The sequence below is a fragment of the Rhinopithecus roxellana genome, chromosome 1, assembly GCF_007565055.1.
Source record: "Rhinopithecus roxellana isolate Shanxi Qingling chromosome 1, ASM756505v1, whole genome shotgun sequence".
Classification (NCBI taxonomy): Eukaryota; Metazoa; Chordata; class Mammalia; order Primates; family Cercopithecidae; genus Rhinopithecus; species Rhinopithecus roxellana.
The window spans coordinates 138,565,161-138,593,117 of NC_044549.1; positions in this window are offsets into that span (position 1 = coordinate 138,565,161).

Below are 27,957 nucleotides of genomic sequence, written 5' to 3' on the forward strand. Positions count from 1 at the left end.
TTGTTCTGCTATTCTGCATGAAATCTTTGCTATTTTAAAGGAAGGAGAACATAACAGTATGCTGGATTTAGAAAAAAGATACAAATATTTCGAGCTCTGATTAAAGATCTTTTGATAATATCCCTACCATGATCCTCCTCTTTAAAGTTAGGTTGTTGGGTTACAATGTGTAAATTTGTAGTGTAGGGCCATTACTGTGTCTTTTCAAGTCACACTGTTTTTTTTTTTTTTTTTTTTTTTTTTGCAGTAAGGAGTTGAGATGTAGTGTTGGATGAAACCTGAGGTTTTAAGGTGAACATAATTTTAAAGGGTATGTCTATATCTTGCATCATTTACTAAAGGTGAAGCCACTGGGCCTTCACTTTTTTTTTTTTTTAACTTGCTAATACATTTGTTAATCCATTGCACTACTGTACTTGCTGAGAATGTTATTTGCTTTCTGTCAGATTTACCTTCTGCATTGCAAGGTAACATCTTATTTTAAAAATCTCAGATCCCTTTTAGTTGCAGTGTTAAAAATGCTGTCAGCCAATAGGTATTTACAAAAGATATTCCACTGGTGTCTGCAGCAGCCAATGAATTTATGACTCAGTTGCTTTTAAGCTAAAGGCTTGAGAAGTCTAGTGCTTTCTGTTCTCCTACATCTAATTTGGGAAAAGCTGTATTTTGAAAAATTGTCAGAAATAAGTAAAGGAAATGCCAGCTTCATTTGAGTTTGAACTGCTAGGCTAGCATTTTGCTATTAAATTACTCTGAAGTTAATGTGGATACATTTCTATTTACTTTCTTTGTCTCTCTGGGTGTGTGCCTATTAGGCCAGGTAAAAATAAAATGGCAGTCATCTTGAGTTAAATTTCATTTATGAACTTAAAACCTCTCCTTTTTCTGTTTTCCTGGAGGAGAGTATTAGAAAATTTTCAGTCCCCAAAAGGATGCTAAATCTCTCAGATCCTTTCTAGGATGTTCAGCAACTCATTTCTCTATAGCTGATTCTTTCTTAAATTGGATTTAATCCAACTGTTCAGTGTGCTAAATTCTTTTAAGCAAAATCATGTCCAGTGCTTTCTTCTTCTATCCTAACTATGCCACAGAGATAAAAAGAAGTCTAGAATTTTTACCTCATATATACTTTTTGTAGCCCAGCATTAGGTTTTCTTTTTCTGAGAAATCAAAGAAAAATGAAGTAACCGATCAACTAAGAATAACAACCTGTTTTTAGCTGAGATGAGAGGAACTAAAATTGGTAAATTTATCTATAGCAAAACAAAATCTTTCTTTGATTTTGGTTTAATGGTGTTACTGAAGATTTTAACCTAATGATACTTTGGTAAGAAATCTTTTAGAGCATGAAAACTGTCAGCTTAGAATTCTTTGCTTAAAAAAGAAACTATCATCAGAGTGAACATGCAACCTACAGAATGGGAGAAAATTTTTGCAAACTACTCATCTGAAAAAAGTTTAATATCCAGAATTTACAAGGAATTTAAACAAGTTTACTAGAAAAAAAAACACAAAAAACAAAAACCAAACAATGCCATCAAAAAGTGGGCTAAGGATATGAAGAGACACTTCTCAAAAGAAGACATTTATGCAGCCAACAAACATACAAAAGAAAGCTCAACATCACTGATCATCAGAGAAATGCAAATCAAAACTACAATGAGATACTATCTCATGCCAGTCCAGAATGGCGATTATTAAAAAGTCAGGAAACAACAGATGCAGGAGAGGCTGTGGAGAAATAGGAACACTTTTATACCGTTGGTGAGAATGTAAATTAGTTCAACCATTGTGGAAGACAGTGTGGTGATTCCTCGAGGATCTGGAACCAGAAATACCATTTGACCCAGCAATCCCATTACTGGGTATATACCCAAAAGATTATAAATCATTCTGCTATAAAGATACATGCACATGTATGTTATTGCAGCACTATTTACAATAGCAAAGACATGTAACCAACCCAAATGCCCATCAGTGATAGACTAGATAAAGAAAATGTGGTACATATACACCATGGAATACTATGCTGTCATAATAAGGAATGAGATCATGTCCTTTGCAGGGACGTGGATGAAGCTGGAAGCCATCATCCTTAGCAAACTAACACATGAACAGAAAACCAAACACCACATGTTCTCACTTATAAGTGGGAGCTGAACAATGTGAACACATGGAAACAGAGAGGGGAACAACACACACAAGGGCCTGTTGGGGGTGGGGGGTGAGATGTGAGGGGAGGGAACTAGAGGACAGGTCAATAGGTGCAGCACACCACCATGGCACTCGTATACCTATGTAACAAACCTGCACGTTCTGCAAATGCATCCCATTTCTTTTTTTTAGAAGAAAAAAAGAATTACTTGCTTAAGCCAATTCACTGCTGAGCACAGAACTCGATCTGTAAGAGTCAGGGACAGAGTTCCTCCAAAAAGTCTGGGTCAGGTGCATAGTCATGCCATCTTGCCTTCATTTTAGGGACTAGGGACAATGCTATATCTATTTCTTTGAATTTTTTTTTCCTTTCACTTTGTGTTTTTGTTGGAGTACTGGTTGATAAGTTTCTCTACAATTCTTGTTAGTTCTCTGTTCATATGTGTCTGCAGAGCATTAAAAAAAAATACTTAATTCTTTCTGTAAACAAAATGGGTCAGGGTGGGGTTTTCAATAGAGAAGAATCTGAGAGATTAACAGTAAGTCACTTGTATAATATGGCATTTCAACAGTGACAGCTAGCAGGTGTAGTTCCTCCTCCCTGCCTTTACTAAGTGAATCTTTCTTGGAATGGTAAAATGGAGAAAAAAATCAACATTGTTTACAGCTTGAAAGAAAACCTTTCACAAAACCTTTGAAAAATGGGGACCCTGTGCAGCTTTCTGAAGCCTCTGAGAAAAGACAGCATGGCTCACTGCTTCTAAATTAGATCACAAATTTTCTGGCTGATGGCAGCATCTTAGTGCACACCCTGAAGGCAAAGATCTGAACAAATTACATTTTAATATCTTAGGTTCATTTATCTCTGCTGAGATCACATAGAAGCAAAGAAATACACATACATGGAAATCCAATAGGCCCAAGGGACTGGCAGCAGTGCTGTACACGGGAAGAGAGGAACGGTTAAAGTGAAATTAAACTTCTCTGCTCTGCAGCAGATGACATCCCCTGCCTAATGCACACCATCATGCTGATGGCATATACCTCTTTGGTAAAAGAGGGCAAAATAGATTTAAGAACTAAACTTGGCCTATTGAGATGTTCATGAAGTTAACTGTACAAACCCTCACTTTGTTTTTTACCCCATGCATAGCAAAAATGCTAATTTTGATATAAGGTTTGAAGGAACATTTATTTATTTATTTATGGGGAGAATGTAAGAACTTTGGAGGATAAGAGCAGAGAAAGGTGACATAAGATGTAACTATTCTGGGGAAGACTGTGTGCTGGGCTAAGGAGTTCCAACTTGATGCAATTGATTTTGTGAATCAGGAAATTTTTGAGAGTAAAAATGATGACTATGGCAGAGGTGTGTATCATACATGGAGATGCTGAAAAGGAGACACATCATTTAGGACGTTGTTGCAATACTCAAAGCAGAGAGGTAGGAACTAGAAGAAGGGCAACAAAGATAGGAATGAAGATAAGAAAAGTGATAAAAGGGTGATCATGAATTTTCAGGCTTGGCAACTGCTTGGAAGCAGCAACCAGAGTGAGGAGTCACGATAATGTAAGTAAGATTTTGAGATGTGGTCACTATCACTATCAGATTGGTGGCATTCCTGATAGGATCCCTAGGAATAGAAACACCTTTGGGAGGAGATGTGAAGTCAGTTTTCAATCAGGAGGATGAGGTTCCCATGACAGATGCAGATGGAATTGTCCAAGAAGATACTGAAAATGTGAAAGAGCTGTTTGGGGAGGGGAGAGATGGGGCATAAAAGGTAGATTTTCTTGGAAAGTTTGTGCTTCATCTAAGAATTCATTTTTTCATTTTATTATTCAATATATATGTGTTGGTGTCAACTTTGTTTTACAAATGAGCCTGATAAACATTCCATTAGCTGAAAAACTCTTAAATATATGAGTGGATATTTATATTTGTTTGGCTTAATATGAGAATATGTTTTAATATTAGTTATAGTCAAGTAATATCAACACTTCTGGACATTACTGCCTCTGTTCTACCATGGGCCCCAGGGAGTATGCAAATTAGCATTTGTTTTAGTGGTCACCTGTTAGAAATAAAGCTCAAAGTCACAAATGAAATGAACACTCCGATAGTTGATTTCTCAGCAAGGCAAAGTTTACTTCTGCAGAAGGGCGCTGCTCGTTAGTTTGGTCACCATGAGAGGACTCTGAACAAAGGAAAGCAGTGGCTTTATCTTTAATGCATTGGGCTCCTACTGCTGTGTCCAGTTTCCATTGGCTAGAGTTGGACTGCACAATCTAAGCTGAACCCAGTTGGCTAACTTGAGAAGTGCAGGGATGCATTTACACTGGTGAGAAAACAGTTTTGGTGGGGTGGGCAGGAGGCGCAGTGTGGGGAGCGTTACGATGGGAGGGGTAATTTACAGAGTGAATGGTAGATGTGGAATGTGGGCTCTATAGATAAAGACTGAGTGGAAGGTTGTTTCCCAGGGCAAGGGAACACAGAGAGCAAGGGAGTCTGGCCTTGAAGGCAGGGAACAAAGGACAAGGAAACTTAACCAAGTTAACCCTTTGCAGAAGAATGTCTTACTGTATTTAATATCACCTTTAGAAATAAAAGAGACTGTCAGAAAAGAGAAAGAAGGACAAAGGGCTATTGTGACACATTAGGGATACATTTATATTTAAGAGGAAGAGGAAGATAAACTCAAGAGGTTGATGAGAAAATTCAGAGAATTAATATTGCTGGTACTCAGGGAGGAGGTGGTCAAGCACGCATGATCAGCACAGTCCAATACACCAGAGAAGGCTCTAAGAATGAAGACAGGGTCTTTAGATCAGGGAGACAGGGCTATGGAGAGAGAAATTCTAGTAGAACAAAGGGTGGAAATTCGATCCCAATGATTAAGAAATATGTGGATAATAAAATAGAGGAAGGTGAGTTTAGGATGAAAAGATTTGCACGTTTGCAGGCTGATGAAAACTAAGTCGTTTAAAAGGAAAGATGGAAAATTCAAGTGTGAGAGAGAACTCTGTCCTAAGGGTAACAGGACTGATTGGAAGGAAAGGTTGAAGCCCTGATGAATCTACAGATGCTAACTCTAATACTAGATTCTCTTTCTCTCCCTTATTTGCAGCAGAACTACAAGGAATTCAGTAACTAAAAGAAAAAATAATCTGTTTTTTGGCGTGAACCCGGGAGGCGGAGCTTGTAGTGAGCCGAGATGGCGCCACTGCACTCCAGTCTGGGCGACATAGCGAGACTCCATCTCAAAAAAAAAATAAAAATAAAAAAAAATCTGTTTTGTAAAGTAATGACATATCTGAGTTAGAGCAAAGGCAACATTTATTCCTGCCAGGAAAGCTGCAAGAGTCATGGGGTGCTGGGTCTGCTTAGATGGTCTGGGTGCCTGCTGGTGAAGAGCAAAGCATCCCAGAAGCTCCCTTCTTGACAATCTGGATAATGTGTATGGTGTAATGCAATGAGCAGCTCTGCTTCATTTGTATCACCCAGTGGATTATTTTAGGCCATACAAGCATGCTAATTTAATTATTGCTGCCCTTGCTTAGAGATGTTCTCTAATATTCTTGGGCTGAAAAACCATAATGGAAAGTATGGGTTAGATTGACATTTGACTTTGCTAAAGTGCCAGGATTCCAAAATTCACATCCTTTTCCTGGAGAAAACAAAAACTTGCCTGCCAAGTTTGCTAAATGTGCACAAAACAGTCTTCTATCCATTAGAGGCTGGGCATATGTTTCTTTTGCCAATTTGGCCAAAGCAAGCAAATACACTTCTTTTCCAAGTTGAAGATAATGAGCACACTTTACCCAGTCCCCTAGAGGAGCAGTTTAGCATGTCAACTTGCTACTCTTACGTGTACATCTCATCAAACATCAGTGTTAATTATAACTGATTAGGATGAGTTGGATTTGTTGACAGAATATCTAATGTAACTAATCAACTCCAATATTTTTCAAAGTTAATTTTGTAAATGTATTCCAACTGAAGCACCACAGGGTAAGAATTCTTCTTGTTTACAGCTCTTTATCTATCAAAAAAAAAAAAATAGGAAAAAATAAACTATTGGACTGTATCTCTCTTAAATTTCTTAGACTTGTGCCTGAGAAAAGGGAAAAAAGGAATTCCTGGAGGCACAGACCAGTCTGTGGAAGATGGTGGTGAGGTCATTTGTGCGTGTGTAACAATGGACACAATTGTTCTCAGATGCGATCTATCTTGGGATTGATTGCCCAAAAATTCCTTATTTGAAGCAATGGGTCTCATGTAAGGTCATGTCCTAAAAGTGTCATGTCTAAAAAAGTAAACTCAAAATCTGTTTCTCCTTGGGTGAATTAACCAACATCTAATTCATCTCCCTGTGTTGAATGTACATACATCAAGATGTTGCAATACTGATGTTGAGACTTTTGAACTGACAAGTGACACTTCCATATTTATGAAACCAGAGCCTTATCTTGAACATAAACAGCTTCCCTTAGCAAATGTACATATTCTGCTCTGACAAAGTCATAGAAAATTAAATTAACCTTTTCTTTTTGAGTTCTTCCCAAAGTCACCTTCATACTTTTCTTAGAGATGTGTTTTTCATTTTCACAATCTTTCCACCCTAAGATACTATTTAAATATGCATTCCACTCGGTCATTCTGGGATTTGAGTAAAAACTTGTGCTTTTTTGTCATTAGAAATGCCATACCCCAGTTTTCAATGGCAGGAGATTTTGCCAAGGCAAGTATCCTTGATTAATTGGCATTTAGTAGTAATTTATATTAAAGAACATTCAAGGTATTATTTGTTGGATAGTTCATTTTTCCTAATTTCTACACCTCAAATGATTTCTCATATATATATATGTGTATATATATATATACACACACACACTTGGGAGATATATATATATACATTTTGGGGATATATATATGTGTGTATATATGTGTATATATATTTGGGTAAATAGTCTCATATACAGAGATCCAACTTCATGACCTCAAAAGTTATCATCAAAATGCTTATTTCATATATACTCATATAGGATACAGAAAGGCTGAGGATTTCTGTAAACTTCAGAGGTTTGACTAAAATTGGTTAGAAGGCTATGAAATATGTGAATGTAACCTTTGCCTATTTCCATGTAAATCATTTAGTTTCAGAATGTTTGCCCTGGCATGAGTGAAGGTTTGTATTTCCTTCTTGTCAAATTGCCTGTGAACTGGGAGTGAAAGAATGATGTTTGCAAATGTCACTTTTAATGCCTGTCTGCTGGATCCCAGGCAGCTGCTTTTATGTATTTTAACATTTCGAAGCCTCTGAAGGCTTGTGACTGTGAGCAGTACATAGAGGTGGCCTTAAAAAAAAATTGATGATAGTGTATAGTGATTGCAGAAGGAAAGATGTGAAGACCAACGCCATTCCAGTTTTACTTAACACTAGAAAGCAAGCAAAATAAGGGAATTAATGCCCTCATGTTGCTATTAAGTCATTTCCAGGTAAGTGTTGTTGTTGAGGTATTTTTCTTACCAGCATTATCACACGTCTTTTCCCTACTCCTGTGTTTACAACAGGACTGGCTGACATTTGAGATGTAATTTCTTCCAGGAAACTTAGAAACTTTGGGTTATGATGGTGATCTCAATAAGAATACATTCTACCCAAGAATGACTATGTTAACCTGGTAAAAATAAGCTATTGCTCTCACAACAGCAGATGATAGAGGAAGGGTTAAAATTCTTGCCACAATGATGCCTACTCCTCCAAGAAAAAATTCTAATCTGCTTTGCATACATTTAACTTCAATAAAACTTGCATTGGGGAATAAATTTTATGAATGTGAGAGAAATAAAATGACTAGATTCCATTTTAATATAGTAAAAATAACTTTTTGAGTGTTTACTCTTACTAGAAATTGTTCTAGATACTTTCCATGTGTTATCTCATTTGATCCTCATAACAGTTCAACATAGAAGGAATGTTTGTTCTTTCCTTGCTCCAGAGGACTAAACCCGAGGCACTCTCTCTGAAAGTTTGAGTCTACTTGGAGTGAATACAAATGAATTTAAAACTATTCTGAAAGTTTACTGAGCAAAGATCATGCTTAAGCTCAGTTCTTTCCTTTAGCTACATTAGGGATTCCTTCAATCTAGAAACCTCCGTCTCCTGGAGCTGATTCTTTTTTTTTTTTTTTTTGTGAGACAAGGTCTTGCTCTATTGCCTAGGCTGGAGTGTAGTGGCACGATTTTGGCTCACTGCAACCTCCACCTCCTGGGTTCAAGCAATTCCTATGCTCCAGCCTCTCAAGTAGCTGGGATTACAGGCATGCACCACCATGCCCAGCTAATTTTTGTATTTTTAGTGGAGATGGGGTTTTGCTCTGTTGACCAGTCTAGTCTCGAACTCCTGGCCTCAGGTAATCTGCCTGTCTTGGTCTCCCAAAGTGCTGGGATTACAGGCATGAGCCACTGTGCCTGGCTGAGCTGACTCTTCTTGGTATCACCCCTCCTGGGTCCTGACCAACTCTCTTTCTCCAGAGATCCAGATTCTCTGAAGTGAATTAATAGCCCCTTCTATCACTATGAGAGGGAGGATAATACAGCTATGAATGATGGCTTCAGCCTTCTAATGGGCAGGTGGCTAGTGTGTAATCTGCTGGTGGATTAGATTCCTTGGAGATTTCAACAGGGAGGTTGTAGGATGGTATGGCAACCCTTATAATATCCATCAGCTCCCCATTCTTTGTTATGTGATATCTACTGCAATGATAGCTTCAAGTTCAAAGCAGACTACCACCTTTAAGACCCTCTTATCTAAACAGTGTGAAACTTCCCCTGCTGGGTGTCTTGAGAGGAATGGTGTTGAGTCTTTGGGTAGATACAGATTGCATAGGGAAAGTAAATACAGTGCAAGTGAGCGTGACTTGATGGGAATGAAGCTCCAAATCACAGAGCAGAGCAGAATAGTAGCAGCAGTCAAGGATATACTGCATGAAGGCTACACATGTAACAAGCAATACCTGCAGTATAGAGAGGAGGAAGGATGTCAGCTGGTAAGGATTTGCAACTAGGGCAGCAAAGCCCAGACAGGGAGTAAATTCAGAGGGGAGTCCCCAAATTTTCAGTGATGTATGAAAAACAACTAAAAGCAAAATGGAGATACTGGCCTAGATATCACTGCTTGGAAAGGATTTGTTTTCTGTTTGAGAGAGAATAGTGGTCAAAACTAAAATCACATTTGTTTGCTTTATTTAACTGAAGGATTCAATGCAGTTAATAATTTAGCAATCAGACACAATAAGTTTTTCTTAAAGAAATCTTTTTGGGTTCTATATTTTGAGTAAAAACCGTAGCTAGCTACTATGAATTATATCAGATTTATTTGAATCTGACCAGTGTCTCTTTAGTTATTGGACCAGTGTGTAGCCTGGGAAGGACTTTCCTTGATCTTGTGTCCTTGGTTCCCTTCCCCGCTGAAGAGAGGAAAGAAGGTCCTGAAAATGTAGTAAACCACCACCAGAGAGTTGGGTAATTTTCCAATATTGAATATGGAAAACTGCAAGATGCTGTTTAGACAAGATTGTATTCTATTTGCTTGAGTGGGGTAGAGAAATTTGCTGGAGGTATGTTTGTTTAATGTAGCTGTTGGAATCTTTGGCTTACACTACTTAATTTCATAGCTGTCACTTTGTCTCATGGGAATGTGGTATTTCCAGTAATTTGCAAGAATATGTGAACTAATCATTGCCAGATCTTATGGCAGGGATGAAATTTACGTGTATGATCAGAGTATTCCACTTGAAACACTTAACTCGTTAGGACTAGAATACTTTTTCTTTTTCTTTTTTTTTTTGAGATGGAGTCTCGCTCTGTTGCCCAAGCTGGAGTGCAGTGGCGCAATCTCAGCTCACTGCAAGCTCCGCCTTCTGGGTTCACGCCATTCTCCTGCCTTAGGACTAGAATACTAAATAACCAGTTTAAATATGCTTTGTTGGCTATCGGTTTATTTTATAAACTGCTTTAAAACTTCATGTGAAATATATATATTTAAAGACACAACATACTAAATAAACAAATAGTAGGAAAACCCAAATGCAAACTCTAAGACTTCTGTTTACAGATAAGCTTTAGCAAAAATATTTACTTTTTCCCCTCCTATTTACATTGTGTGCTCTACTTAAGTCCTCAAAATATTCATGAGTTTAGAACAGTGGGTGCCTGTTATACGGTTTTTTTATGAAGTGCATTTGTTATGCAAATTGTTATAGTGAACCATCCTTCATGAGCTATTTGTGTTCATTTTAATAGGAGAAGAAGTACCCTCTCTCATTCCATATAAATTCCTCTTTACAATCTATCAAATGCAGAAGGATGCTTGAGATTAAATAAATGTGTTACTAATATTAGCGAATGTCTGATGCTTGAAATATTTAAGAGATTTTTGGACATTTTTAATTACACTCCCCTAATTGCTATGGGAATTGACAAAGAGGATGAATGATAGGTAGTGCTTCAGGCAGTTGTCTCCATGGTCCCTTGTTCCACTCATAAGGATGACTTATTTTATAAGGAGATACAGGTCAGTAAGCAGAAAAGAGAAGCATTAAAAAGGAGGTGGCTCTCTAAGAGACAGTGATGCAAGCATTCGTTTCTCCATTTAAGATTTGTAAACTTTGCTAGAGACACAAAGTAGACATGGTTCCTACCTTCAAAACACTGACAGTCTAGTCAGGGAGTTAGGTGTGTGATAGAATGCATTCTTCTTGCCATCTACCCTTAACTTTAGATCTTTGTACAGAAAATATGTTCTTTGCCCCCATAGATTCTCCATGCCTGCCAAGAGCCTTTGGTCATGTCAGGCCAGTGCCCAGCTCTTTGGTCATCCAGATACATAAAAAGGGCAGAGGGTGAAAACTATGGGGCTTAACAGGAAAGGGGAATGCCCTGAGTTACAGGAACTAAACAGATGTATTTGATTAAACGTTGGGAGAGAACAGAGAGTGGGCATGAGGTAAAGCTAAGTTGGGTGAAGAGTTTTGTTTGTGTTTGTGGTGGGTGATGCAGAGCATTTAAAAAGGGGCAGGCTTCAGAGAAGCCAGAGAGAGAGAGGCTATGAGAGAAATGTGGAGGAGAGAGAAATGGAATTGAGAAGTGGTGCCCTTTCTTTTAAGTTAGAATCCCTTTTAACGCTGTTAGAAGAATACAAGTAAAGTGTGGAGTTCCATTTCAGTTTTTTTTGTTTTTCTTTTTTCGTTTGTTTTTGTTGCTGGACTCTGATTTTATATATTCAATTGGGCCATGTAGTACCCTGCCTTTGCTTAGGGTTATATCCAAAATTTCATTTATGTGGGGCCAGGAACTGGCAGAAATAGACCTTCAGTATATAAAAAAAAAGGTGAATGTCTTTTGTAGGTCAGTAATACTGCAAGGGTAGGATGAAGTGGGAAGATTTGTGTTGTGTGTGTGTTTCTGTGTGTGGGCACGACTCTCACCCTTTCTTCACTGTTCTGTTGCCAAAGTCTCTAAACTGGTCTTCCTGCCTTCAGAGTTACCTTCAAAAAACAAATCCAGTTATGATTTCTTTTCCTGCTTAAACTCTCTGTTCCCCACAGGATATGGCCAAACCTCTGAGTAGAACCAACAAACGCTTCAATTTCATGCCCAATCAACATACTAACCACAATTTCTGACCTCTCTTTTCATAAGCACGCAGGTTGCAATTCCTTTGAACTTACTGCCCCCTAAACTCACTTCAACGGTTTTTACTCTTGGACCCTAGTCCCTGATAATGCTGTGAAGCTTCTAGAATGATCATTGGTTTTAGAATTGAGGATCATACTTCTTTGCTCTTGTCTTGCTGTCTGGTTTTATAATGACAGATCAGGCATGCCAGACTGTGGGTTTAACTTTATCCTGACCTAGAGTAATTTCCTGGACACTGTAACTAGCTGTATTGTTACGCTAAGAAACCTCCCTGTCCAAGGAAATTTGGTGAGTGTAATAAGTTTTACTGAATATCATTTGGAGAATAAAATGTGGGCTTTATATTTTCCCAGAATTTAAAAACCTATTTGGGAATGCTGACACATTGCAGACCAACCCTCTTGTGGCAGTGGTATCCTCCCAGAATCCCTCCCTTCTCTGTGTTAGTGGTTGTGTAAGGAAGTGCCTGGGCAGGTGACCTTGGTTCTAGGGTATATGGCATTCCTGCATTTCTTCTTCTTAAAACTGTTACTTTTTTCCAGACACGAAGAATGATGAGCTAGCCCAGTGCTTGGCATCTATAGATGCTGCAATGTTATGCTGTTTCTTTTTGTCCATTTCGGGTTGTTGAAAGAGTGGCAGCACCTCTTCTTATGAGAGGGAAGGTCATTTCTTTTGAATTCTGAAAACTCTACTAAATCTGGTCCCATCAGTGGATGGTGGTGGTGATAGCATAAATGTGACAAATATGTTAGGGTTATAGCAACTCTCACTGGCCTTACAAATTGATTTTTACATCCTCTTGCACTTAGCTTGCAAACAGGAAGCAATTCCTTCACTTTAATAACCCAGGTGGATAGTTGCTTGCTGTGGGGCTCAGGAAGACAGTTTATATAAAACCAGAGACAGGTTTGGGTTGGACACCCATCAAGCAACAACATCATGCTTCCAGCATAGGAACTGGTTCCACTGTAGTTTTTGGTTTAAAAATATTTGTTTCTTCATTATAAGGGAATTTTCTAGAGTTACATTTTAAATATTGGAGTTTCAGCTTGATAAGCTCATAACAAGTAACCTGTCCTTTAGATCCGCGATTCTCACTTTCGGGAGCTTGTCAGATAGTAAGACAGGTTGAACATATAGTAGGGCCTGTGAAGTTGTCTGTGGTAGCATAATTCTCTTTTTCAATGTAAATGAATAATAAGACAATACTGGTACTATATTTCTGATAAAATAACTTGAAGCAATATGCGTACTAGTTGTGGGATACTTAATATTTCTAGTTCAGGTGGTGATGTTGACTTTGTTTTTTGAGATAACAGTCTTCAAAACAATGGATAATTTTAATTATGCAGGAGAGAGAGGGGGCGTCGGGAGAGAGAGATACTGTGTGAGTGAGCATGGTGGGAAGGTCATGCTCATGGATTTGTTTTTTAGTTTATTTTCTCCTAATGACAACACACCATAGAAGTCTTTTTATTTGAGTAGCATTAAGATTGAAAAGGAAAAACAGAGTTTCAAGTTAAATATACCTGAGATTAAATCAAAGCTCTCATTTACTGGCTTTCTGACCTTTGTTAGAAAAACTTCTTGAGTGTCTGTTTACATACCTATAAAATATAAGAAAAATACACTTCTTGAAGGAGAACTGTGAACTTCACATTAAATAATGTATATTTGCTATTTAGCCCCATCTTGTCACAGGCAGGTGATCAGTAAATGTTTGGTCAATGAATGAGTACAACTGTAACTGAGCTGAGATGCTGCATAGGTTATAGACTGTATGTGTGAACAACATATGGCCATTTGCTGAGCCTCTTTTAAGTGTCTTATACTCTGGGCTAAGCACTGGGGCTACCGATGTGTTAAGTCTCAGGCACTGCCTCAAGGAAGTCACAGTCTACTGTGGAAGCCAAGACCCCACACTAAAGGTCGCAGGATCATGCAATAGGGACAATGCTGTGGGGCATAACAGGAGTTATGGGAGTGATGGGGGGCCTATGTGGGAGAGCTTCCTGAAGGGAGTGACCTTTGAGCTGTCTATGGACCGGCAACTGTGAATTACTTTAATGTATCAAATATGAAAGTAATAAAGAAAGTGGAAGAAGGAAAGGCTTTTAGGACCTGAACACACATCCGGTTTCCTAGTTTTGGATGGAAGGTTTCTTTTTTGAGACGGAGTCTCACTCTGTCAGCAGGCTGGAGTGCAGTGACCACAATCTCGGCTCACTGTAACCTCTGCTTCCTGTGTTCAAGCGATTCTCCTGCCTTAGCCTCCCAAGTAGCTGGGATTACAGACACCTGCCACTGTGCCTGGCTAATTTTTTTGCATTTTTAGTAGATACGGGGTTTCACCATATTGGCCAGGCTGGTCTTGAATTCCTGACCTCGTGATTCGCCTGCCTCAGCCTCCCAAAGTGTTGGGATTACAGGTGTGCGCCATTGTGCCCGGCTGGAAGTTTTATGGCTCAAAACATTTTCCTTTTTCATGGAGTTCCTGAATTCTCCTTACTGACCCTCTATCAGCACAGGAAGATCCAAGGAGGAGAGGGGAGATTGTAGGGCACACCATTGTAAAGCTGTGACTCTAAGCTCTATGTTCTGGATGGCCTCATCAGGGAGGCAGTGGTGTATTGGTGGTTTTCTATGCGTGGAGAAGCCTTGCTGTTGATTTCAAGGAAGTGAAAGCAAGGAAAGGGCAGGGCAAATTGACAGTGATGACACTCACTGCTTTAGAGGTGAGTGTGACTGGTATATCCTCATGTAGCTACATGGCATTGATAGTCAATGCGCACTATGCTCCTGCAGGTCGGTGGGAGAGCATCTGAGATAGCAAGATGGCAGCCACACTGGATGATGAAGGCTCCTCCAGGCTATGTCCTGTATCCCAGTGATTCCTGCCTCTCTCCAAACTGCTCTCTTCCAACACCCCCTGGCAAGGATATATTCTCTGGGAAATCCACTTGCACCAAAAAAAAAAAAAAAAAACAAAAAAACAAAAAAACAAAAAAAAACCCACAATTATTTCTGTCAACAGAATGCAAGTCATTCCTTTGCATTCCTGGGTGGGTGGGATCTCTGAGGCTTCAATTACTAAAACTACGAAAACAGCATCTTTTTAAGATTTCCTTAGAGTATGTGCTGCACAGGGAGAAGAAGATGCTTTGTGAAAATTGGGCATTGGCCGGGCGCGGTGGCTCAAGCCTGTAATCCCAGCACTTTGGGAGGCCGAGACGGGCGGATCATGAGGTCAGGAGATCGAGACCATCCTGGCTAATACGGTGAAACCCCGTCTCTACTAAAAAATACAAAAAAAACTAGCCGGGCGACGAGGCGGGCGCCTGTAGTCCCAGCTACTCGGGATGCTGAGACAGGAGAATGGCGTGAACCCGGGAGGCGGAGCTTGCAGTGAGCTGAGAGCCGGCCACTGCACTCCAGCCTGGGCGGCAGAGCAAGACTCCGTCTCAAAAAAAAAAAAAAAGAAAATTGGGCATTAAAATTGCCTTGAAAATACGTTTATAATTGCATATAAAACAAAAAGAACATGTGAGCTGTGTGGTTTTATTTTTAATTATCTGTTTTTTAGTAAACATTTCACTAAGATTTCAAGAAATAAAATCTCACATATGAAATCTCACAAATAAAATATGAGACATAATAAAATCAGATGATATAATGTATATGAAAAAATGAGACAAGAGGAATATAAATAGAAAATATATACAGTCTTATAAAACTAACATTGTGCTCTTTTATGAAATAAATATCTCTAGAATATTATAAGCAAACAAGTTTTAAAACTTAGAAATGTAGTCTATTATTTTATCTTAGATTTCGTGTCTAAACATTAACATATTTATATTTCTTTTTGGTTTTATTAATCCAATGAAGCAGCCTTCACCTAATTCCCACAGCCTAAGTGTAGTCTACAGATGCTATCTTTTCATAAAGAAAAAGTAAATTTATATTTCATGGTATGGCTATCTTATTTTCAATGAGAGGAGTTTTATTGTATTGGATTTTTTTATTCCTGTGTAGCCAAACAGTCTCAAAATCGATAAAACAGCAGAACAAATAATGAATAATATGTAGAAAAGTAGGTCACTTGGCATTAATTCATAGAGAAAATAGATCTGCTCAAACACAGGTCTGAGAGGCGTAATTAGTGGTAGTCACTCTGTGAATGCTGGAAGGAGCTGTGACTGATTGCTGTCCTCCTTTTTCTTCCTGTACTTCCTGGACTCTTGTGTCAGCAAACACTGAAAAAGCAAATAAAAGAGTTGTTTCAGTAGTTCTGAGAGACAAGGCCAAATGAAGGTCTGGAGTTAATGGTGACCGAATTTCCGAGTCCCCTCAAACGATGACAAGCACAGCAACAAAGTGTATGTGGAAGCCAGCTCCCTTCCCTGGAGCAGCTTCACTTGGGGAAATGCAACTTAAAATATAAAAATGGGAGGGCCAGTCCCACAATCATGGCTTCCATGTTTGTTGCTGACATTTACATACAGTAGCCCCTCCTTATCTGACAGGGATATAGTCCAAGGCCTCCCCCAGTTCCAAGACTCCCTAGTGGATTCCAAGATCCATCCCAGTGGATGCCTGAAACCACAGAGAGGACCAAACCATATATAGGTCACACACACACACACACACACACACACACACACACACACACACACACATATATACACAGGATGCTTTCTTGGTCTGGTAACCGAGACAGCTACTAAGTGACTAACAGCTGGAGTGTTTACAGTGGATACGCTGGACAAAGGGATGATTCTTGTTCCAGGTGGGATTGAGTAGGAGGGCATGAGATCTCATCATGTGACTGAGAACGGTGCACAATTTGAAACTTATGAATTATTTCTGGGATTTTCCATTTAATATTTTCAGACTGGTTGGCCTCAGGTAACTGAAACAACACAAAGGAACACTTCAGAGAAGGGGGCCTCCTGTATCTCAGGCCAGTGTAACTGCTACTTGTTGGTCTCATTAGAATACTTCTCCATAAGCTTGCCTGTGGCCTTGAGGGAACCATGCTGGCCATTTATGATAGTGGTGGTGAAGGATTTTTATTTATGGAATTCCTGATATCTAAGTCAGCATATCTAGGACAGAGGTAGCACACTTGTAGTTCCAAGATGTATTTTGTTTAGGTTGCATAATATTTTTAAAATTTTTGAATTATTCTTCAATATTTGAAAATCAGGAGATTTCCTGTTAAAAAAAATCCCCGCAATTTCTGGATTTTCTTAACAGATCAGAAAATCTGGCAACGGGCCCATATTCTTTCCAGCTAGAGCTAAACAACAGTAGTACTTGCTATTTTTTGTTTGTTTGTTTTTGTTTTTTTTTTGAGATGGAGTTTCGTTCTTGTCACCCAGGCTGGAGTGCATTGGCATGATCTCTGCTCACTGCCACCTCCACCTCCCGGTTCAAGCAATTCTCCTGTCTCAGCCTTCCGAGTAACTGGGATTGCAGGTGCCCGCCACCACGCCGGCTAATTTTTGTATTTTTTAGTAGAGACAGGGTTCACCATGTTGGCCAGGCTGGTCCTGAACTCCTGACCTCAGGTAATCCACCTGCCTCGGCCTCCCAAAGTGCTGAGATTACAGGCATGAGCCCAATAGTACTTGTTAAATCCCTACCCAGGTGTGTGGTTTCTAGCTTGCTAGAATGTGCCCTGCTCCCTGATATGTGACTTCCTACTCATTTCTTTCCTTTATATTGTCTACTTTTGTGCTTTTGGACCAGTGAGCATCAAAATGGCTGCATACGAGAATCACCTGGAGAACTTTTGTGCCTCAGCTGCACCCACCTCCACTAGACTTGATTAAATTGATCTGGAATGGGGTATTTTAAATAGCATCTATGGTGATTTTAATGTTCAGCCAAAATTGAGAAACTATGGTCCAGGGAGTAGAGACAGCAGGCACTGGTCATTTTCTCATGATTTTCCCAGTTGAGCCATTGCTTGACCTTGTGATCTTTATTAAGGAAATTGTAAGTTTCTTCATTCTCCCAAGGAGAATTGATCTAATGTTTTCTTACTTTAAATTTCATAGCACTTGGGAATTCACTGGGGCTCATGAAATTCACAGATTGTGTTGGGGGCAGAAGATGAATCAAGGATCTTGCCTTTCAAGCATTTACAAATGCTGAGGATCACAGTTTTAATGTTGAGATTTTCTCCTCTTACAAAACACGATGTGGAGAGTTGTAGTTTACTAACCTTGAGATCTCTGTCTCTCTCTTTCTCTCTGGGGGTGTGCAAGGTAGGGATTTTTTGGCTGAGCAGAAGGGGATGCATCTGTAGAATATGTCACGAGGTCCACCTTTTTAATGCCCATAAAAAGACAGGATGACAATTTAAAGTCTCATCTGTCACAAGCGTTTTCAGTCTTGCTGTGATTTATGAAACACTTATAAATTGCCATCACGCCAGCCCATAACATCCTGGCAGCTGCTTCAAAAGCAAAACACTCACCCAAAAATATGACCTGTAGGTGGGATAAAAGTTTCAGAAAGGGAGTGTCGTTTAATAGGTGCTATTATCACGAGCTTACAAGGGAAAGGTTTTTAGTAAGAAATGTTTCTTTCCCACCCACAGGACTGGTTCCCTGCACAAAGCGTGGTGAGGGAGAGTTCTGGCTTGTAGTTTTCTGTAGATCCTATGAGTGAGCTAGAGTTCAAGAAGGATGTGTCAGAAAGAAAAGGCAAGAAGAGAATTGAAGTTCTCATTAGAAATGCACTATCCAAGGTTCTGTACTCTGTGCTCTACACTTCGCCTGCAGATATTCATTCCAGTAGCCCTGTGCGAGGAGATGGAAAGCTTTGCACAAGTCAGGATGGGTCAGTTTGACATGTGTGTAATGGACTGACAGTTTAGGATGATAAAAAAGTAAAAATGTATGTGTGTGTGTGAAAGAGAGAAAGAGAAAGGGAGAGAGAGAGAGTATGCTAGAGAACAGTTAGGGCTGTGTCCAATTGATTTTTGTACCAAAACGTTCATGTTAAAACACAGTGACTTCTTTAATAAACCTTGTTGACAGAGAGCCATACTCTTGGACTGTCACAAGAAACTTAACAATTAAGATTCCTAAAGTGCTCTTTGGACATGGATTTGCTATCATCTTAGACTTAGATGGAATCAGATGTAGAGAATTTACCTCAGCTGTATTTACAATGGAGTGATCTGTTGTAAGGGGTAGGTGTGTGTGTGTGTGTGTGTGTGTGTGTGCATGTGTGTCTGTAAAGACCAGAGATCCAGAATTTTAAGGCAAGATGTTGCTGCTTACAAGACCTGAATTACAGAAAGAAAGCAGGGAGTGCACGAACCAGGGGCCAGGAACTGCCTTGGCCCAGTTTTTTAACACGTCAAAATGACAGGTTTTCTTTTATACTCAATCAGTCCTTCAAGCTCGGCCTTGTGGTCAGCTGGGGAGAAGAAGCCTTATGGCACTGAGGTAGGAAAAAGCAGACAAAAAGACACTGAACAGGGGAAGGGAAGGCAAACTTATAATAAGTTGCCAGACTTCCAAAAATCTATTTGAAAGGGGCATATTTAAAAGGAGTTCTGATAATATACATTTGAAAGGATGCCAAATATACATTTGAAAAGAGGTCGGATATACATTTGAAAACAAAGGGAGGCGCAGTATTTGTTCTGGAGAACAAAGGAGATTATGACATTGAAATTCTATAAAGGGGTCATGATTGTACAAGGAGTAAAATCTTAAAGATATTTTTGGTAAGTTGACTTTTTAACAAGACATTCTCTGCATTATGGAAGAGCTGATTTCTTCTCATATTCTATCTTAATCATCTTGGTATTCCCCTTCATGTAGTCTGACCCAGAGTAAGTGCTCAAAGAATACATTTTGATAAATGATGTTTCACTCGTGGGCAGCAAGAAGTTAGACTTAATCAAGAGAGCACTTAATTATTTGATGCAAACCACTGTGGGAGAGCAATTTTGTTTTATCGTCTGACAATGTTGAACTTTATCTGAGCCCTGTGATTCCAGAAAGCACTGACAGTTAAGATATGCCAGCATATGTTTGTGTCCTGAAAATGGCTGTTCTCAAAGAAAAATTGCACTGGACGAAATTAAATAGGCAAGGAAGGCTTTATTCAAGACTATTGCAGCAGGGGTCAAGACTATTGCAATAGGGGAGAGAGATTGAGCTCAACTCTGAGTGCAACAGAAACAGCTGGGAATCCATAGCCAACAGGCAGGGTGAGAAAGTCAGTGGATGGAAAAATACTAAGAGGAGCTTGGTTAGGTATGAAGAGTGGGGAATTCTTGTTGAACTGGTTTGGCAGGATTTTTGCTGAATTGGGTCAGCAGGCCAAGTTTCAGGCCTAGTTGAGAAGAGGGTTCAGAGGAGCCTGACTAAAGTTTGATTGAGGAGGGAGTCCTTGTCACCGCAAAGAACCATGCTGCCCTTGTCTATTATTGGGTAAAACCCACCCCAGCCTTCCTCATGGCTCCTGTAAGACTCACAGATGCTGAGCTTGCTTATCTGCTTCCATGAAGCCCTGCACTCCTTTCATTGTCTGAGATCTTCCTCATTAATAAGTATTCTCCTTATCCCAACAACCTGAATAAAATCATCTCCTTGGTTGACTGGTGCAATTTGTCTTTCACAAATGTCTCGAGCAGGAGCGGAATCCTCACCTTTGGAACCCTGTTCACTCCACCCAGGTAACAAGGCTTCTGGGAGCACTTTGTGCTGTTTCTGACTAGTGTTTGGGCACTCCATAGTGAGTCAGACTCTGCCTTCCCCAAATTGAATCCTAAATGATACCTTTTGTCTATAAAACTGACATTTGAGATTTCCAGAGGGTCCCTGGAAAATCACAAATAATTAGTTTTTTCACCTTTAAAAGGAGAGGCACTAGAAATAATTAGGTTTATGTGATATGTTACTATTGATGAGTTGCTTGGGAAGAGCTGTCAAATCAGAAGAGGGGCTTTGCCTTCTCTAGGTTAAGTTTGTAAGAGTGAATATTGACACAAATATTTAGGAAATTATATGCTCTTAGAGAAGTTCCTAGAGAATTGTCAATGCCCTTGCTATCCATGATGTTCCTATTTATCTGACTCCTGATACTGCTTTGCTTGATAATAGCCAACAACAGTGTAGTGTTATCAGTCATAGTGTACCAGGACAAGCCACAGACAAAACTCCTCAGACACCGAGTTAAAGAAGGAAGAGGTTTATTCGGCCGGGAACATCCATAGGACTCCTGTCTCAAGAGCCGAGCTCCCCGAGTGAGCAATTCCCGTCCGTTTTAAGGGCTCACAACTCTAAGAGGGTCCATGTGAGGGGATTGTGATTGATTGAGCAAGCAGGGCATATGTGACTGGGGGCTGCATGCACTGGTAATCAGAATAAAACAGAACAGGACAGGGATTTTTACAATGCCTTTCCGTATAATGTCTGGAATCTATAGATAACATAACTGGCTAGGTCAGGGGCCGATCTTTAACTACCAGGCTTAGGTCAGGCAGGCCCAGGCCTGGTTTTGGGTCTGGTTCCTAGGCGCTGGGCTACCTGCCTTTAGCTTCACTTCTCTTTCTTTTTCTGAGTAAAAAACAATATGAGAGGGTCTGTTTCCCTTTTCTCATTTCCTGCCTTTGAGACTTTCACTTTTTATTAGTGGGAGTTCTCACTCTTATTTTTGCTACTTATGTCTTCCTGTGCAATAGACTGATAATGATTCATATGGTACACTTGTGCTGATACATAACATGAAGTGACATTGAGAGACTGGGCTATATGCTCAGCTAATTGCAAAAACAAATTTGTTGTTTTTCCTGGAATTTTTGGTACTGGCACATTCAGCTCATCATAGAAGGTTTGAAATACTGGCTCAGGAAAGCGTTTATAAACTTTTCCTCAAACCATGATATTGACTTGAAGATCTAGTCCAATTTTTAGGGTTACACATTCCCCTTTCTTCTAGCGAGGTTTAAGGGTGTTGGTTATTACTAGTTCTAAGGGGTTACACTGACCACTGGTATAGAAAGGGTCTCTTTTCCCTTGCTGAAGGTGGACAGGATTTTTTCATTTTTTATCTAAGTGTTGAATGACACAAGACCAGTATCCACATTTATTTTTACACAGTCCTAATTCACAATAAATGTACTTATTTTCTGCCATATAGCCTCTTTCCTAATTAAGAGAACCACATCCTATTTTTAACTTATTACTATTAATGACAGCACAGGCATCAAATTTCAAGGTGACTTGTTTGGGCACCTCTTTTTTTTTTCTGTTTGGCTAACACTTTACTTGCATTGTTTATGAGCCTCCACCAGTCTTCAGTTTTTAATCTTATTTTAAAAGCTGTGGTCATGGGAGGCTCAGATGGGTCATAACACACATCAGGTTGGTCATTTCCTGGGCTACATACCTTGTATAGAATAACATTATACAAACACTTTTTTTTTTAGAGTTCTAGTACACTTATAATAACTGTAAAATAATAGGACTGTAGCAACCTTTTGTCCTACCTCAGTGACTTGATGTATACACTGGGAATAGTCCTCAGTCTCAGGAAGGTCCGCTGAAGTTCTTACTGTCCAAGTCCAAATTTTAAGGAAAATGAGTCCTACAATGAGTTTCATCATGCTTTGGCCGTGCGTGGACCAGTCAACTTCTGGGTGTGACTGGAGCAGGGCTTGTCATCTTCTTCAGAGTCACTTTGCAGGGGTTGGCGAAGCTGCTTTTATCAATGTGCAGCTCCTAGTCTACTGATGTTTAAGGATGGTCTCAGAGGTTGGGCCCGCTAGAATAAACTGAGTCTAACACCTCTACACAGTTATGTTTAACTGGGCTGATACCGGGAGCAAGGTGGCGAGGTTTAGGGTGTTGTAAACTTCAATGGTTATGCGGGGTCTTTCACAGAGCAAGCTTTGGTATCTAGTTAGTCTAGCATTCATTAGCTAATAATATCCTTTGGTATTTATTAAGGTTACCACAGCATGGGGGGCCTTTATATTCAGGTTTTGCCTAAGGGTTAGTTTATCTGCTTCTTGTGCTAACAGGTCCGTTGCTGCCACAGTCCTTAAACATGGGGGCCAGGCTTTGGAAACCCTGCCTAGTTGTTTTGAGAGATAGGCCACTGGCCTTGGCCAGAGCCCTACAGTCTGGGTTAAAACTCTAACTGCCATATATATATATATATATATATATATATATTTTTTTTTTTTTTTTTCTGACACAAAGGGTGTAAAGGGTTTTGTCGGGTCAGGTGGCCCCAGGGCTGGGGCTGACATGAGTTTTTTTTTAACTCATGAAAAGCTTGTTGCTGTTGGTTGTAATAGGTGTAGTTTGTCTAATCTACATTTTTATTAACTGTCACCTACTAAAATATTGACTGAAATCTTGTAGCTATTTGATTTCAAGTTTTAAATTGATCTGGTATTCTTTGCGGGGCTCCAATTGTATCTAAATAGATGTGAGAGTTGAAAGACCCATAAGGGGCTTCTCTCGCTTTATGATGTCTTATTTTTTTTTCTCCCTCTGGTTGATAAAATGCCAGGGTGAAAGGGATAGCCAAATGGACTAAAGCACAAGTGCCACTCTAGTTATTCAGCAGAATGCCCAGTAATCCACGACAATACCACCACATATCAGCTCGGAGATGAACAAGGGCTGATTGATTGATAAGCTCTTGAAAATTCTAGGTCATTGCATCCTTTCAGGTCTCCAAGGAATGCTAAGTTTCCTCCTTGTCATGAGAGACATGAAGTGAACTTAGTATTGGGAGATGGAGGCTGGATGGCCCTTGGGGTCTGACCCGCAGGGTGCCAGACTTCGGGATATAGCACAGAGAGAGAGAGCTTGGCACGACTTATTACTCCAGGCTGTAAAATCCTGGAAAAGAGCTACCATGCAGCCTGTGCCTGGTCGACTGGAGGACCACCTTAGTGGAAGGGGGACAGTCTGGGCCTCTGGCCTGTTATGTGCACAAGCATAACAATTGCTTTTGTTTAACTTGCAGATGGAATATTTGATCCATTTTAACCAGGCATTTGCATCTTGGTATCCTGTCTTAATTGCTAAAGTTTGTTTTAAGTCTTTAACTTCTATGATCCTTCTAGTAAAATGAATGTATGATTTTAGGAAATTACAAAAACCGGTTGGGGCAGTCCATCCTTGCTCTTTAGTGGTCCACAGAATGTTGGACCAACTATGGCACAAAAGCTCTACACTGGGGGGCAAGACTCTTCGTTGGCACTGCGGTCTTTATTGAAATCTCCCTGGATTAAATGGTCCTAGTTTACTAATGCCCAGTCTGAGGAGAGTCAGGAGGGACAGAAGTACTTTTCTGAAGTAGAAAGCTGTCTTTGACTTGGCAAGTCCCTACAGGGTATAACAAGGCAAGCATTAAATGCAATAGTTTGAGGCAAAATTGACTTGGTTATTGATTTGTTTTTTTCTAAAGACCACCAGAGAGGGCACAAAAGAACCAGTGGGTAGGCAAGGGTAGGAGCAAAACTGCAAATTTATTTTGGTCACCTAAGGTGTGGGGGAGAGTCCCCAGAATAGGTAGCTTCGCTGTTGATTAAAAAATTAATTGTCTTACCCGCTACCAGGAGAGTTACCCGCTGCTCGGCGAGGGTGATGGGGGTCGAGTCTCGGCACCTTCAGTTGTCATCGTCCAGATGTAGGAGCTGGAAGGAGCTCCCAGGATCCTGGGAAAGGGGGTCACGTGGAGATGTGGCACCTGTTCTCAGGGTGGGGCAATCAGACCTCCAGTGTCCTCCCTGCTGGCAAGCAGGGCAGGGGGTTGCTGGTGGATGAGGGTTAGGACATTCACTGGCCCAATGTCCTGATGCCTTGCACTTATAGCAAGGCTGCGTTGGGGCTTGGGGACCTTGCGGACACCTGTTGGCATAGTGTCCTGCCTTGCCGCACTTATAGCAGGCTTCTTTTGCAGCCTTGGAGTCTGCGGGGTGTGTGCTGTCTGGTTTGGGGTTATGACTGGGCTGTAAAGCTGCTGCTAGGAGCTGTGCTTTCTGTTTAAGGCGAGCCTGCCGTCTCCTCTCTGGAGTTATAGACCTTAAAGGCTAATTTAACCAAGTCTTGTATTGGTGTCTGAGGACCATCCTCTACCTTTTGAAGTTTTTTACGAATGTCAGGAGCTGATTGAGAAATGAAATAAGACTCCAAAATGGTGGCCCCTGTGGGGGAGGCCGGATCTAACCGGGTATATTGGGTTAGAACCTCAGTCAGCCTATTTAAGAATGCGGCTGGATTTTCTTCTGGATTTTGAACTAAATTCCTTTATGTATATGGTAGGATTAGCTGAGAAATCACCTAAACGCTTCTCAATTTTGGAAAGATTGGCCAATGAAAAAGGGACATGTACTCTGACTATCCCCTCCGCCCCAGCCACCTCTAGCAAAGGTGCTAACACAGTAGGAGGGTGTGGGGCAGAAATGGGGGCATCAGCAGGGTACTTAGAGCGGGTGTGGGCAGAGATAGGAGACCCTAGGTGGCCGGCTGAGGACATGGAAGGGGGCATGGGTGCGAGCGGGCTGCCAGTCGATGAGGAGCGAGGAGGAGGAGTCTGGGCAGGAAGGGAGGGGGTGGAGAGAGCGGGGAGAGAAGGAGGAGTATGGGGCAGGTCGGGATGAGAGCATAAGGCCCAAAAGCCTTGTATGTAATTAATTTCGGACCACTTGCCTAGCCGCTGGCAGAAATTGCTGAGGTTGATCACGCCACAGTGGAAAGGAAAATTAACCGCTTCCTCCTAAGGTCTTGTTCAAGCTGTAAGGTTTTAAATTGGCTAGGAGGCACCCTAAGGGGGTGCTCTTTGGAAATTTGGACTGGGGGGTTTCCCATTTGTTTCCTCTTTACTTACACAATGGACACAATGGAAATGGAAGTGGATCTCTGCCTGGCTTCAAAGCGTCCTTTGGAACCACCAGAGACAGACTGAAGGCTCATGGAGCCAAAGTGGAGATTACCTTCAGGTGGACGTCTCCATCCTGAGCGGGTCTCCCGAGCCACATGGTGGCTCCCAAGCCACTTGGTGGCTCAAAAGTGGGCCTCGGACCTGCACAGGATTTTTGGCCGAGGGAGGTAAAGAGGAGACAAGGGCACTTACCCCAGAGAGGCCATCAGAGTGAGGGAAGCGGGTCTCAGGTCCTGGTCCGTCTGCAGCGTGGGAGCAGGAGGAGGTTCCTCAACCCTTAGAGGCCTGAGGGGTCTCCTCCCGGGTCTTCGGCACCAACTGATTTGTTTTTTCTAAGACCACCAGAGCGAGTACAAAAGAACCAGCGAGTAGGCAAGGGTAGGAGCAAAACTGCAAATTTATTTTGGTCACCTAAGGTGTGGGGGAGAGGTCTGTCAGCCTCTGGCAAAGGAGGCCAACAGAGTCCCCCCATGGGGCTCTCGGGCGGGGTTCCTGATACAATCCCGACATCCCGACAGGAGTGGGACTGGGAAGTCTGCGCGTGGCGTCCGTCCGGAGCGGCTTTTCTAGGAGTGGGAGGGCAATAGGCAGGGCACGGGCGTGTCGGGAGGCGTTCCGCAGGTGCAACCAGGTAAATCTTGGTCTCTTCGGATTGATGTCACCTGGCGCATGCCCGGTTGGTCTGCACCTTCCCGGGCGCGGGCTGCATTTTCGTGCGCGCAGGAAAAGTTGGTGGTGAAGAACCCGGAAGTGTGCCATCTTGCCTCCATTCGTCCAAACAGTTATGTTAATAACTAGATGACTAGCATAGCATGAGGAAAGAAGAAAGAGTAATAGAATAGATGAAAAGAGTTAAATTTTTCTTAGCTTTAGTTTGGTAGGGTTTCCCCCTGGGACTATGGCCCTCGACTCTGGAGGGGGTGGTGCTTTCTTGACTCGGGTGTGATAAGTCCATACTTTTTTGCTGTACGAACAGCAGTCTTGGTGGTTAGCAGCACAAGGTAGGGTCCTTCTCAGGCTGGCTCGAGTTTTTCTTCTTTCCACCCTTTGATGAGAACGTGATCTTCAGGCTGGTGCTGGTATACTGGAAATTCTAGGGGTGGTACATGTGCTAAAAGACTTGTAGTTTTTGAGGGAAAGGAAAGTGGAAGATAAACCAAGTATATAATTTTTAAGAAACTGACCTTTTGTTTTAAATGTGGGGACCTTGGCAGTGGACTTTATAGTCCTTAGTGCCTTTTTACTGAAAAATTTCCTTTAGCACCTATTTTTATTAGTTTTTAAACCAAAGAAGCCAAACACCATTTTATATTTGACAATGCTTCCTGTATGATTTTTATACCAGATAAGCTAAATTTTACCTTTGTATTAGTATGTTATTAATGTTAAACCTAATTTTAATAAAACCTTGTAGACATATGTATCCACTTTTTAATGTTTGAGCATATGGTCAGATTTTATAGACTCTTTTTAACCTTTTATAATTTTTGCTAAAGAGCAGGTTGGTGCTTTAAGAAAAACCTGCTATGCTTTTATTTTAATGTCCAGTTTACAGAAAAACTGGATGGTACCTCTTTAATGTTAGCCAATGTTTACACACAGAATTTTCCTTCTAATTAACATTTTAAAACTTGATTAAACCTTTAAAACAAAATATACATATTTTTAACCTTTTAATGTAGGTAAAAATTTATATTCTTATGCTTCCTTATAATTCTTTTATCAAAGGTATATTTTACTTTCCTTATATACCTTGCACATAAACTGTTTTTTTTAAATAACATTTTTCTTTTTCACGACTTTCACAGACAATTCTTCGACATGCTTCAACTTTCTGACTTATTACAAATATATCCTTCTTTAACCAACCAGTTAATTTATTTCAGGACAAGAATTTACTGTAGAATACTCTTTTTACATAAATTCCATCCCCCTTTTTTTCCTTAGGATACTTCTGACCTGGTGAGGTGTGCTCAAATGAGGTTTCCTCTAAAAGTTATTTATTTGTTTTTTTTTTTTTTTACTTTTTTTCTGTTAATAAAGCAGTTGACGCTACAGATGGAATGCATTTAGGCCATCCGCAGGTTATGGGTTAAGGATTTTTGATAGAAAGGCCTCAGTGCTTTAGGGATACGCCCTTGTTTACACTGACAACAAAGTGG